At 36.5% G+C, this 14091-nt stretch overlaps 1 protein-coding gene and 1 pseudogene across 2 annotated transcripts in view; one reads left to right on the forward strand and one right to left on the reverse strand.

The window, feature by feature from the left end:
• Positions 1-14091, reverse strand: part of LOC105491727 (diacylglycerol kinase eta) — a 206070-nt gene that overhangs the window by 174261 nt on the left and 17718 nt on the right. The gene's annotated exons all lie outside the window — the stretch shown is intronic.
• On the forward strand, positions 8806-10973 carry LOC112428454 (mitogen-activated protein kinase 6 pseudogene; annotated as a pseudogene).

The following is a 14091-nucleotide window of genomic DNA, read 5'->3' on the forward strand; positions in this document are numbered from 1 at the left end:
TAGCCAAGTTATTCATGGATTAAAAACAACAAGCAGACATTTTCAAACCTCAGAGAACTCAAAAAACACCCATGCACCATTCTTGGAAGTACTACTTAACAATGAAATACAAGCAATTAAGAACAGCATCAAAAATAAAGAACTCAGAAGTGCACAAACTGTGGTAAAATGACTTATGGTGAGTGCTGAATGCATTCAAATAAAAATAATTTTGAAAGCATCATGGTTACAAAACAAAAGGTCGACCTGATCATACAAAGTTAGGAGGTGGTGGGAGGGGACAGGGATGAACTCTGTGAGTGAGAATAGTTCATCTTTCCTAGGAGGTCAAGGAAGCACACCTAAACTGGAATGGGGGTGATGAGCAAAAACCCACTGACCAAAGCAACTGAAATCCTTTTTTACTCTTTTCTTAAACCTAGAGGGTTCTTTAAGAACATCCCTCTTTTCGTGAAATGAGACAATGGAGGCTTAGAAGGGTGAGAAGGTAGGAGGGGAATGGATGATAAGAAATTAGATAGTGGGTACACTGTACATTATCTGGGTGATGGATACCCTAAAAGCCCTGACTTGATCACTATGCAATCTGTGCATGTAGTGAAATTGCACATATACCCCAAAGCTTTGTACATATACCCATAACTTTGTATATATTTTTGAAAAATATACAAATAACTTTGTACATATACCCCATAAATTTGTACGTATATTTTTAAAGAATATACCTCTTGGGCCAGGCACGGTGGCTCACGCCTGTAATCCCAGCACTTTGGGAGGCCGAGGCAGGTGGATCACCTGAGGTCAGTAGTTCAAGAACAACCTAGGCAACATGGCAAAACCCTGTCTCTACTAAAAAATATATAAAAAATTAGCTGGACGTGATGGTGGGTGCCTGTAATCCCAGCTACTTGGGAGGCTGAGGCAGGAGAATCACTTGAACCTGGAAGGCAGAGGTTGCAATGAGCTGAGATCATGCCACTGTACTCTGGGCAACAGAGACAGACTCCATCTCAAAAAAAAAAAAAAAAAAAAAAAAAGAATACACCTCTTTAAGAGAGGAAAGAAATGCATTTGAAATTCAATCATTCTGTCAGTATGTTAAAGTAAAATGAATTACTTTTAAAATATCTATTGTATGAACCTATTTTTTAAAGTATTTTTATCTGTCTGTCTATAGGCATAGAAAGTATGTCTGGAATGAAGTACTCTTAATGTTAATTAGAGTTATTTCTGGCAAGTGGAATTTCAAGGTTTTTTAGAGTTTTCAGTTTTATGCTTCAGTTTGGTATTATCTGTTGGCATCTGGCATCCATGTGCATCCCCTGTGTCCTCCACCCAACCACTCAGAGCACATGGGCAGGAAAGCTAAAAACTCCATTTCCCAGACTCCCATAGGTTCTGGATGTGATTTGAGTTCTGCCAATCAGATGCACTAGATTTGGAAGGTGAAAGTGAAGCAAAGGCCACCTTCTAGCTGTTAATAGGTAGCCAGAAAACAAGGTCCAACAGAAGTATGTGTTTGCAGTGATGAGAATCCATATTCCAGCATCTAGTCACCAGCCCTGTAGATATGAGACAGCTATGGCAGTGGCAGCAGTGTTACCAGTAATAGAAGCAGCCTCCTGACCTCTAGATGGCAACTTAACACTTACAGTCCAGTGGCAGTCTCTGATTTTCACACATCCCGACCTCTCAGGAATTTTTTAAGAACACAATTCCCTGAATTGAATCCCTTTCTGCTTAAAACGTCTAAAATATTTTGCTTTCAACATTGAAAGCTCACTGATGCAGTACTTACTATACTTCCTTTGATTCTTTACAATTTCATGTATCATATTTATATTTGCAAAAAGAACAGAGTAATTTTAGTTCCAGAAAATAAAAAAAAGAATAGGAGCAACTATAACAAGATGTTCATGCTATTTAATTCTGGATGGTAGAACTATGAAAGACTATTATCTTCTATTTACTTTTCCATTCATTTTCCCCAAAATATTTCTCTTTTAAAGAAATAAACAGATCACTTTAACTGTAGAGAAAGAACTAGGGGGAAGCAGGGCTGGAATCAGAAAAATCATTTAGATTGCTGATGAAATAACTCCAAACTACCCTTGCAGCTCACATTATAGCTGGATATTTTTATCCTAATTCTATTTGGTTGAAATGGAAGTAGACAGCCTTTAAATCTGGATGGTCAGCTGTCTCTTTTATTTTCTTTAGATAGAAGAGAATACAAGTGCCTTCAACCAAAAGACAAACCAGTCTAAGATGTTTCTAAATAGGCTGACCTAAATCGCTCTAACTTTTCCATTAACCAGATAAAAAATTCAAGGCCAGGGCCAAGGATAGTAAAAGTTATTTTCCAATTTCCATTCTGCTTCAGATGGATAATATTCAGAAAACTGTATTCGTCATTCCTTATATGAACATACTATTGATCCTTTTATTTCTTGGGTAAATGACTTTATTCTTTCTTGCTATTGAAACATTAAGGTAGTGTCACCAGTAATAATCAATAGTAAAGCTTCATGAAGCTTTCCAAGGTTCTGATACCAGACTTTCTCTAATGATGTTTTTCTGCTCTGAAGTTTGCAACTCATGTTTAAGTATTTTAAGTATTAATATAGTGGAGATCTAAACCACATCAGGAAAACATACTGTTATTTTTAGAAATGTTGTTAAATCCATAATATGGGCAGAATAATAAAGCAGCTTTTAGTCTTTCTACACACTATCCAGTCTCTCAGGGGCTATGTTACAGAATTTATTAATGGTCTAGTGGAAGAATTATTACAAATATGAGCAATTTGAAAGCACCAAGAATATCTAAACCGAACTGCCAAAAGAAAGTAGTAAGAAAACATTATGAAGAGAAAGTGATGCATAATTCTGTGTTCTATAAAAGGTGATGAAGAAAATCTTTGAGGGCTTTCATTTAACAGGATAAAAATCTCAGTTATGAACTACTGAAAGAAAAATATTACACACAGACACATTTTACGGCATGTTTAAGAAATAAGAACCCATAACTTCCAATAACTTATAACTTCTTTCTCATCCTACAGAAACTGGAACTATGGCAAGTCATTTTAATTAGCACATTCAAGCAGCTTCCCTTGGATGAATTACACTGTCACATCTGTAGGAAAAAAAAAATCTAAATAGTACGTTTTTTTAAACCAATATTCTGTTGCTTATATATTCTTGGGAAAGAGCCATAAATTACTTGTGATAAAATAATTACATTCTCAACATTATATGTTAAAACATTATGGTCACAAGAAATAGAAACAAAGTAAAAATAGAGCCAACTGCAGACAAAAAGTGGTTAACCTAAACTTGAATAGTAGTAAGATTTCTGGAAAATGGGTAATAAAAAAGAGGGTTACGATGTTTTCTTACACAGCACTCTCCTGATATAAATACTGTATCTTTCTCCTTCCAGCTCTATGTTGAGGATCAATTTTCTTTTCTCTCTTTAACTGGTCATTATCCAAAAGGCCAGGACAGAAAGTTTGCATGACAAGAATCTGACAGGCAATAGAAAATGAATCACTACCTTAGATCAGCTGCACATACAAATATAGCATACATGGAATTTCTCTCTATATAATAATTCTTTTATTCTTTAAGCCAATAAAGAATTGCACTGTCTCCTATCCAACAAACACAGCAGTCTGTTGACGCAGGCTGCAAACAACATGAGAAATGATTTTACTTGTTAAGTAATTTTTAAAAACTTCAGTTGGTGTGTTGGTGCCTAGAGACTTGGGTTTTTTAAAAAAAAAATAAAATAATAGACTAAATTTTGAGGAACTTATTTACAAAATACACTTGCACAATATTTACAAACACCATCTGGAATTTCCAGAAAAAGGCTATAAGAGGATTACACACAACAATCCCAAATGGAAAGTAGAATCACATTGAAAGTGGGCTATATTAAAAAGGAAAAGGCTATTTTTATGTGATACTTAACGCTTATGGTATTATAACATTTTTTAAAGACTGTTCTGGAGATTTGGTGCCTTTAAAAATAGGAAGGTTCAATTAGAAGCATAGAAATCAAGGGATGGAATTAGGTAACACTGGCAGAACCAAGGTGACAATGAGCTTGTAAAATGTAGATAGCAGTCTGAAAATAGGAAAGAGTAGGAGGAAGCTGCTGAAACAGGTAGCAGCCAGTGCTTGCCATGGTAACCATGTTGACTGGATGAACATCCATCATGGCATGAGGCTTAAAAGAGTCCCCACCTGCACCTTTCTTAAGTTTCAGTTAGTGGCTCCAGCAACCTGTAGACATTAATAAATAACCTTTCAGTAGACTAAGTAAGCTAGCAGCAGCAACGGGCATGAGTTGACAAATCTGTTAAGAGCTAAGTTTCAAAGGGGGATCTGAAAGATTTAAGGGAAGAAAAAGTTATTTTATGTACAGATTAACAATGGTGCAAAAATAATGATAGTGGAAGTTGAGCCAAGTCCTGAGTGCACTTTTACACTTAGCTCTCATATTCATTGACGTCCTGGGTCCCAAGAGATGCACTTTCATGATGAAATAAATATTTTCATTATAAAGTTCTTTCACTTTAGAACAGTGAGAAACAATGTGACAGCACGGTCACCACCAATCTTCTAGCCCCAAAGCACTATTCTAAATGTATTAACAAATTGGAAGGATTATTACACCTTCAAACACCACTAGAAAATTTACACATGAATTTAACAAACTGCAGAAACATGACTAACGCAGCAAAAAGTATGAAAAAAAAAACAGAAAGCAAATCAAAGCTCATTTGTAGTTATCTCATTTAATCTGAATAACAATCCAACCACATGAACATATCTCAGTTTCAAAATTAGGAAACTGAGGTTTTAGTATGTTACATAACTCCTTTATTATCACACAATTAGTAAGAATAAAAGGCATAGGGGTCTGTTTGCTGTACTAACTTAATCTCCATTACTACACACTGCCACTCTCATGCTCCATGTGAAACAAAGACCCACGTAACCCTTATTTCATGAGTGGAACACACTTTCAAATTCCAATTCTATTTTTCCAAAAACTGTTTTGCTAAATTAAATTATGCATTTATTAGAAGCATGTCTCTAGCTTTTCTTCAACATTAGATAACCACACTAGATAATGAACAGTTAAAATGTAGATGTGTTTCATTAGTCTTTGTAAGTCCAGCACATAAATAGGATCTATATTCACGTTGTTAGGGGATGAGTGGATGCATGGATGCATGGATGGATGGATGGATGCAGACAGTGACTTGTTTTGATACATCGTCTGAGTTAGGAAATAAACAGGTAGGTTATAGCCTGTACGCCAAGGTAGGGCAAGGGTGTCTTTCTTGCTGTTCCATGTGGATTCTTTCAAATCATATCTTAATAGTTATTTTACTGTGTCACTGATAAATAAAACGTTTGCAAATATTTCCTTTAATTTATTCAAAGGAAAACAGGAAGATGAAATCGAGGTGATTTTCACACAACCAGTTTGGAATGAGATACCTGAACTTTTATCATCCTCAGGATGGAAATTTTGAGAAATGATGTGAAGCCCTCACAGAAGACATGAAGCTGTAAGAATAACAGGGTTTAAAAATGGCGAAAATCATATTCTGAAGAATAACAATACCTAAGCCAAATTACTCTTTAAAACAAAACCCACATTACCCCGGTAATAATTCTCTATGTCCAAAACACAGCAATGCAAACAAATCAGCTACCTTCAACTATTACTGAGTTTTCTACTATGTACCTTAAGAACACAATGACTCTAATTTCATATATATTTAATTCAAAAACACTTATCTGATCATAATAAGAGTATAAACAGAACTCAGTAAATTTTCTAATTCATCTTTCCTGTTGTAGACAGTCTAACAAAAACACCATGATAATTTCTATGAGAACTAAGTTCCATGAATTCAGTGGACGCTTCAGAGCAGAGTACTCGCAGGAAACGCCAAAGCCATCATGCAGTTCAGTCCTGCTAGAATGCTATCCTTTTCCTGGTGCACAGCTGTCATTAGCCACACTTCAAGACTCAGCTCAACGTGACCTTCTCTGGAAGCCTTCCATATCTGCTCAAGAACACCCACTATGTTTGTTTCTGCGACAGCATGTATCCATTACCATATATATTTGCATGCATGGCTGTATACCATATACAGATGCTGCTCAACTTACAATGGCATTACATCCTCTTAAACCAATAGAAAGTTAAAAATATCATAAGCTGAAAATGCATTTAATACACCTAACCTATCATGGCTTACCTTAGCCTACTTTACATGTGCTCAGAACACTCACGTTTTGCCTACAGTTGGACAAAGTCATCTAACATGAAGCCTATTTTATAATACAGTGTTGGATATCTCATATAATTTATCGAGTACTGTACTGAAAGTGAGAAACAGAATAGTTGTGTGGGCATTCGAAGTATGATTTCTACTAAATGTGTATTGCTTTTGCCACCGTAAATTTGAAAAATCTTTAGTCAAACCATCAAAAGTCAAGGACCATCTGTACATCTGTACATATAGCTGTCTCCCCCACTATAAGAAAGGACTGCATTCTACTAATTTTTGATCTCCTGCACAAAATACACACTATTTTAATAAATGGCAAAGAAAAGAAAGAATTAATACACTGCATGCCCTGCTCTAAAATCTTGAGGGTATATCGAGCAGGACACTGCTCTAAAATTTCATTCCTCTTACCAAATAGATAGCAAAGAGAAGGATGAATATTATCATAAAAGCTAAAATATATAAAAGAATTTCTCAAAACCAGAACTATTCCCTTTTTCATTCAACAAATATCATTTAAGGAATGACTATATAACAGGCAGTGATCTGGGCACAGGAGACAGGGCAAGGAATACAACAGACCAATATCCCTGCCCCCCATGGAGTTTATATTCTAATATTAGAAGATAGATTTAGAGAAAATGGTACTTTCTAGTGTATTCGATGGTGATCAGTGCTAAGGGGAGAAGTTAAGAAGGAAAAGAATTTGGGGCATGCCAGGTTGGGGGTGGGGACTGCGATGCTGGATAGCATCACCAGGGCAGGTCACACTGAGAAGGTGACCTCTGAGGTGAGGGAGGGACTTTTATTAGTTGAAAATCCCTTTTTCTTTTGTTTAAAAACTCATTGGTTAAAAACACTACATTCTATGAGGCGTTATTTATAAACAGAACTCCACATACATCACCCTGTCTAGGCTTTCATAATGAGATTTCACAGTGTAGTAAATTTAGAAATGATCTAAAACAGAGCTAATGGGAAGCCACTGTCTCATGATAGTGGGCAGATCTGTATTTCTTTACAAGGTAAACATTTTTTTTGATCATCGCAATTCAAGTTTAGATGCTGATTTTATTTACTTACAGTGGAACATCATCTATATTCTTTTAACATCAATACAATAATTTACCCCTTTTAAGAACCAATTATGTTCCAACCACAGTTCTAAATACTCAAATTATCTCATGTAAATCATCACAACAACTCTATGAGGTAGGAACATTTATTGTCCAGATTTTAGAGATAAGGCTGGGTCACAGAGATTAAGTAACTTACCCGAAGTCACTTAGAGGGTAAACAGGACAACTGAGATTTAAGACCAGGCCTTTCTCAAAAAACAAAGTCCATGGTCTTAACTACAACACTGCATTGCCTCAAAGATAAGAGCAGTTATGTCATACAGCATTTCAATAAGCCTGCTTACTAACTGTTCAAATATAAACTCAATAAGAAAGTGACCTCGTAACAAAAGTTTTTTCTTCTAATTCAAACATTAAGCAATATGAACTCAGAAGCAAAATATAGCTCCTATTTTTAAAGACCATTTTGGGAATCTATTATATAAACACTAGTAGTGATGCCAGGGGTCATTATGATAGAGAAAGGGAAATAAAATATACTGATAAAAGTAAGCCACATCCTTCTGTCTCTAAGAATGTCTCTAGTCTCAGGGTTGTTCCTTTTAAATTAAACCAACACGGCCCTCTCTCACGGGTTGGTGTTACATGGCGGCGACTGCAGCAAAGCGAGGGCCTCAGAGGCACCACTGCCACCAGCACAGCCGGAGACCTGAGCTGACACTGGGGGCTGTCCTCAGGGCCTGCACCCTCTTGATGAGTCAGAGAAGTCCCGTTGTATCAGAGTAAGATGGACAGTAGCTTTGATTTTAATTGTGGTGAGCTGGAGCCACCTGATCATTAACAAAGGACATCTTCTGTTAACCAATAGCCGCCAGGGCTTCCTGTTGAAATATATAGCAACAAAAGAAGAAAAGAAGCAAAACACAAATAGTGCTTACCAGCACCTTAGAACGATGCTGCTCAGCACCAGTCTAACACTGAATGTATCTGCACCGTGAGGAGAATGTTCACAGAAACCTGTTGGGTGCATATTTATTCACATTTTTGTTAAATGTTAAATCGTTTAGCACAGTAATGAGTGCATAGTATGTCATTTCATTCTGTTTGAGTTTCTTGAGTGTTTTCTTTAAATGTCTGCAGAGTTGCTGCCCCTTTCTTGAACTATGAGTACTGCAATCTTTTAAATTCTCGACATGAGTAGAGCTTTTTGAGCTTTAAATCTACAGGGAACTCAACAGGCCTGTTTGGCATAAGCAATGAACATCAAGAAACCATCTTGCTATGGAAGCATAATGATTTTTCTTCTCCCTTTTCAAAAGATCTTTCCTTTTGATGCCAGTTTTCTTCCTTGTTTACGCAAGTTCAACAATTCCAAAGGAAAAGGCCATAGTAAGGGTTTCAAAATGGCAGAGAAATTTGCAAGTCTCATCAACATTCATGGTTTTGATCTGGATTCTAGGTATATGGACTTAAAACCATTGGGTTGTGGAGGCAATGACTTGGTTTTTTTCTGCTGTAGACAATGATTGTGACGAGAGTAGCCATCAAGAAAATTGTCCTTACCAATCCCCAGAGTGTCAAACATGCTCTATGTGAAATCGAAATTATTAGAAGACTTGACCATGATAACATTGTGAAAGTGTTTGAAATTTCTGGTCCCAGTGGGAGCCAATTAACAGATGATGTAGGTGGGCTCTCTTACGGAACTAAACAGTGTTTACATTGTTCAGGGGTACATGAAGACAGACTTGTCTAAAGTGCTGGAGCAGGGCCCTTTACTGGAAGAGCATGCCAGGTTTTTCATGTATCAGCTGCTACGGAGGCTCAAGTATATTCACTCTGCTAATGTACTGCACAGAGACCTCAAACCAGCTAATCTTTTCATTAATACTGAAGACTTGGTGCTGAAGACAGGTGACTTTGGTCTTGCATGGATCATGGATCCTCATTATTCCCATAAGGGTCATCTTTTGAAGGACTGGTTACTAAATGGTACAGATCTCCATATCTTTTACTTTCTCCTAATAATTATACTAAAGCTATTGACATGTGGGCTGCAGGCTGCATCTCTGCTGAAATGCTGACAGGTAAAACCCTTTTTGCAGGTGCACATGAACTTGAACAGATACAGCTGACTTTAGAATCTATTCCTGTTGTACATGAGAAAGATCGTCAGGAGCTCCTCAGTGTAATTCCAGTTTACATTAGAAATCACATGACTGAGCCACACAAACCTTTAACTCAGCCACTTCCAGGAATTAGTCGAGAAGCACTGAATTTCCTGGAACAAATTTTGACATTTAGCCCCATGGATCAGTTAACAGCAGAAGAAGCGCTCTCCCATCCTTACATGAGCATATATTCTTTTCCAATGGATAAGCCAATTTCGAGCCATCCTTTTCATATTGAAGATGAAGCTCATGATATTTCGCTTATGGATGAAACTCACAGTCACATTTATAACTGGGAAAGGTACCATGATTGTCAGTTTTCAGAGCATGATTGGCCTATACATAACAATTTTGATATTGAAGTACAGCTACATCCAAGAACTCTGTCTGATGTCACTGATGAAGAAGTACAAGTTGATCCCCGAAAATATCTGGATGGAGATTGGGAAAGGTATCTGGGGGATCCTGCTTTTGATGCCAATTACTCTACTGAGGCTTGTTGGCAGTACCCAGATCGTCGTGAAAACAAATATTGTGATCTGGAGTGTAGCCATACTTGTAATTACAAAACGAGGTCATGATCATATTTAGATAACTTAGTTTGGAGAGAGAGTGAAGTTAACCGTTACTATGAACCCAAGCTTATTACAGATCTTTCCAATTGGAAAGAACAAAGCAAAGAAAAATCTGATAAGAAAAGCAAATCAAAATGTGAAAGGAATGGATTGGTTATAACCCAGAGAGCACTAGAGGAAGCATCACAGCAACTGGCTGGAAAAGAAAGGGAAAAGAATCAGGGATTTGATTTTCATTCCTTTGTTGCAGGAACTATTTAATTTAGTTTCCAACATTAGCCTACTGATGTTGTTGATAAATTAAATGACTTGAATAGCTCAGTGTCCCAACTAGAATTGAAAAGTTTGATATCAAAGTCAATAAGCCAAGAAAAACAGCAAAAAGGAATGGCAAATCTGGCTCAATTAGAAACTTTGTACCCATCTTCTTGGGACAGACCATTTGTGAGTGGTGGGAAGAACTGTTTTCTCATAAGTCGGTTTTGTGAAGTAAGAAAGGATGAACAAGTGGAGAAGGAAAACACACTAGTTACTTAGACAAGTTCTTTAGCAGGAAAGAAGATCCTGAAATCTAGAAACTGAGTCGGCAGAGGATGGGAAGCTTGGGGAGAGAGAAATGAGGAAGGCTTTCTGAACAACAACGGGGAGTTCCTCTTTAACAAGCAGCTGGAGTCCATAGGATCCCGCAGTTTCACAGTCCAATTGGGTCACCACTTAAGCCAATTAACACCTTCTGCTATGACATTTTTCCCTCAAATTCCTCATAAAACATACAGCAGCATTCTGAAACATCTGAACTAAAACACTCAGCAGACATTTACCTTTGTATTCTTATGAAATGTATTTTGTCTTTTTTTTATTACTAGAGTTTAAGTCATTTTTTACTTGAATCAGATGGTGTCATTCAGTAAGGATTTTATCAGTACTTGGTTTTTAAAATCCAGGCTTTCTTTTTCTACATGTGAGATAGTTTTCATTTTAACTGACATGTCATTTGCACACAAAAATAATGAATGGAGCAAAATAATGCAATGCAGGAGGAGACAAAAGAAATGCACTAAGACAAGTAAAGAACATCCTCTCATAGAACAATGATCTGTTTTACAGGAAGCAAATCTTGCCTGAAATTTACACAGTGAGACTGTACACAATTGCATGAAAATATCTATTTTTTTCTAAGACATTTTTCATTCATGAGTAGTTTCAAGTTTTTCATACTGTACACATTTCTTAAAACACATGATACCAGAAGCAACTGAAAATGAATGTGGAATTTGGTATACGTGTGTTATCTACCTCAAAGTAACAAAAATATGTGGCAAAACATATACCACCCATAGTGCTTCACAAAATGCACTTCTATTTAGCCAGCGTTTATTGTACTAAACTATTCTTAATAAGACTCATTCACTGTTTATAAAGGTTCTGGTATTCACTCTTTATAGTGAAGTGTTAATACACCACATCTTATTTATTTTAGTAAATCAGTATATTTTCTGTATTTACTTATAAAAATTAGTTTTAAAAATTTATTTGCAAACACTTTTTCCATTTGGCACTATGGTTTGTTGCCTACCTAGCTGAATCTATGTCAGTTTATCCTAAGGCTGTCCACATACTCATTTTAAGTAACTTTCTCACTGTGTATAGGAATTTGGATTTTGGAGGTGCTTGATCTAGCCACAAAGAAAAATTAATTAGTAATTACTTTATTATAAAATGCTCTAGAAGTCTTAATTGTGTTTAAAAAAAAAAAAAAAAAGACTGGGCCGGGCGCGGTGGCTGGCCGGGCGCAGTGGCTCAAGCCTGTAATCCCAGCACTTTGGGAGGCCGAGACGGGCGGATCACGAGGTCAGGAGATCAAGATCATCCTGGCTAACACGGTGAAACCCCACCTCTACTAAAAAATACAAAAAATTAGCCAGGCGAGGTGGCGGCCGCCTGTAGTCCCAGCTACTGGGGAGGCTGAGGCAGGAGAATGGCGTAAACCCAGGAGGCGGAGCTTGCAGTGAGCTGAGATCCGGCCACTGCACTCCAGCCTGGGTGACAGAGCGAGACTCCGTCTCAAAAAAAAAGCCTGTTAGAATTGTGTGCATGGAAGTAATTAAGGTACATCATTACTATAGTTTAAAAGCTGTACATGATAAGACATTTTGTTTTTACTGAATGATCTATTCCCCATCGCAAGGCAAGCATAAATAAAATTAGATTAATGTAGCATGTGGCGTTGCAGTCTCTTAGAATTTGTTTCATCTATTTTATTTTATTGAATATTGTCTATATTTTCGGTTATTCTGTTTGAAGTAAAAGGACAAATAAAACATGGCCAGCAAAAAAAAATTAATTAATTAATCCAACTATAAAAGCAACAAAAATACTATTAATTGCTAGATCAGTTGTGGCAATAATTAATAATTAAAACTAAAGATTAAGAGGTAATATAAAATGTTGGCGTTAGCACACACAATGATATCTATTTGTCATTTCAAACTTTTATGATCTTTCTAGGATAAAAGACATTTTTCTATGACATGAACAAATTATCTCAAAGCCAGATATGTGCTTGGTGAGGACAGAAAAATGGTCTTCTTAAATGAAATGAGTAATTCTGTGTTCTATCTTCAAAATTCTTTTTTAAATGTGTTGAAAATTAAAGCATAAACTAGTATCTATTTTTACAGAAGAGATTTTTGGGTATACTATTCTGATTTGATACACTATTCTCATTTGACAGGTTCTAAACTGATGGATTTCAACTCAAATATTGGTTTTCCTTGAAAAGCACAGAAATTAATACTATTTTTCCTTTAAAACAGTTTAACGCACATTTGATTCTCATTACTTACAGCAGTTATGTTCAATAAAGTCACTACAACTCTGGATTAACAGATATTGAACCACTGACCCTATGGGAAATACTAGGTTTAGGTTCCTGCAAACCTCACAAAATCTTTGTCAATTAATCAACATATAATTTCATTTTATGTGTGCTTCTGTTTAAAGAATATGTGTATACATATATATTAACAATATATATGATACATTAACATCACATGTTATATGTTATATTCTTAATAAAACATATATATATATATACCTTCTTTAAACAGAATGTAAGTATACTTGATTCATTAACACTGAACTCAGGGCCAACAGCACTATAGCTCATGCCTGAAGGAAGCCTGTCTAACACACATATTTTTTTCAATAATGCACATCATAACATTTTACTTTTAGGAAAACCAGACAGCACTTCCGCACAGGGAGCCACTGTAAACAGTGAGATCATCAACAAAAAGTACAAACATGCAAAACCATGTCATGAAAGGGCACTTGTTTATCGCATGAGAGCTGAAACAAGATAACAGGGCACAGCCAGGTTCATCCTTGGGTGGGAATGTGCACACTGGGCAACTCCAACTGTTCACATGTGAAAAATTACACACAAGTATTGATTTTGAAGTCACAAATAAATGTTAGTGAGTAGGCAAATTAGTAAATACTGAAACCATGAATAAGGAAGATCGACCCTATAAAATGTTAAGTACGTACATATCGTGTTTTTTGTTATGTGAAAATATGCTAAATGTGGTGCTGTGTTCAATAGTGTCAGCAAATTGCAGTAAAAATTGCCTAACACCTGAAAATGCGACCTTTCACCTCACAGTGACCTGTCAGAATTTCCCTCCGGTTCAAGGCTGAATAATGTCCCATTATATGTGTGTGCCACATGTTGTTTATCCATTCATCCATCAATGAACACCTGGGTTGCTTCCACTTTTTGGCTCCTATGAATAACGCTGCTATGAACACGGTGTAGAACTGCTTCACAATTTCATTGTTTTCGGCCGGGCCGGGTGGCTCACACCTATAATCCCAGCACTTTGGGAGGCCAAGACAAGCAGATCACTCGAGCTCAGAAGCGACCAGCCTGGCCAACATG

This window comes from Macaca nemestrina, chromosome 16 (assembly GCF_043159975.1).
Source record: "Macaca nemestrina isolate mMacNem1 chromosome 16, mMacNem.hap1, whole genome shotgun sequence".
In the NCBI taxonomy this organism is placed as follows: domain Eukaryota; kingdom Metazoa; phylum Chordata; class Mammalia; order Primates; family Cercopithecidae; genus Macaca; species Macaca nemestrina.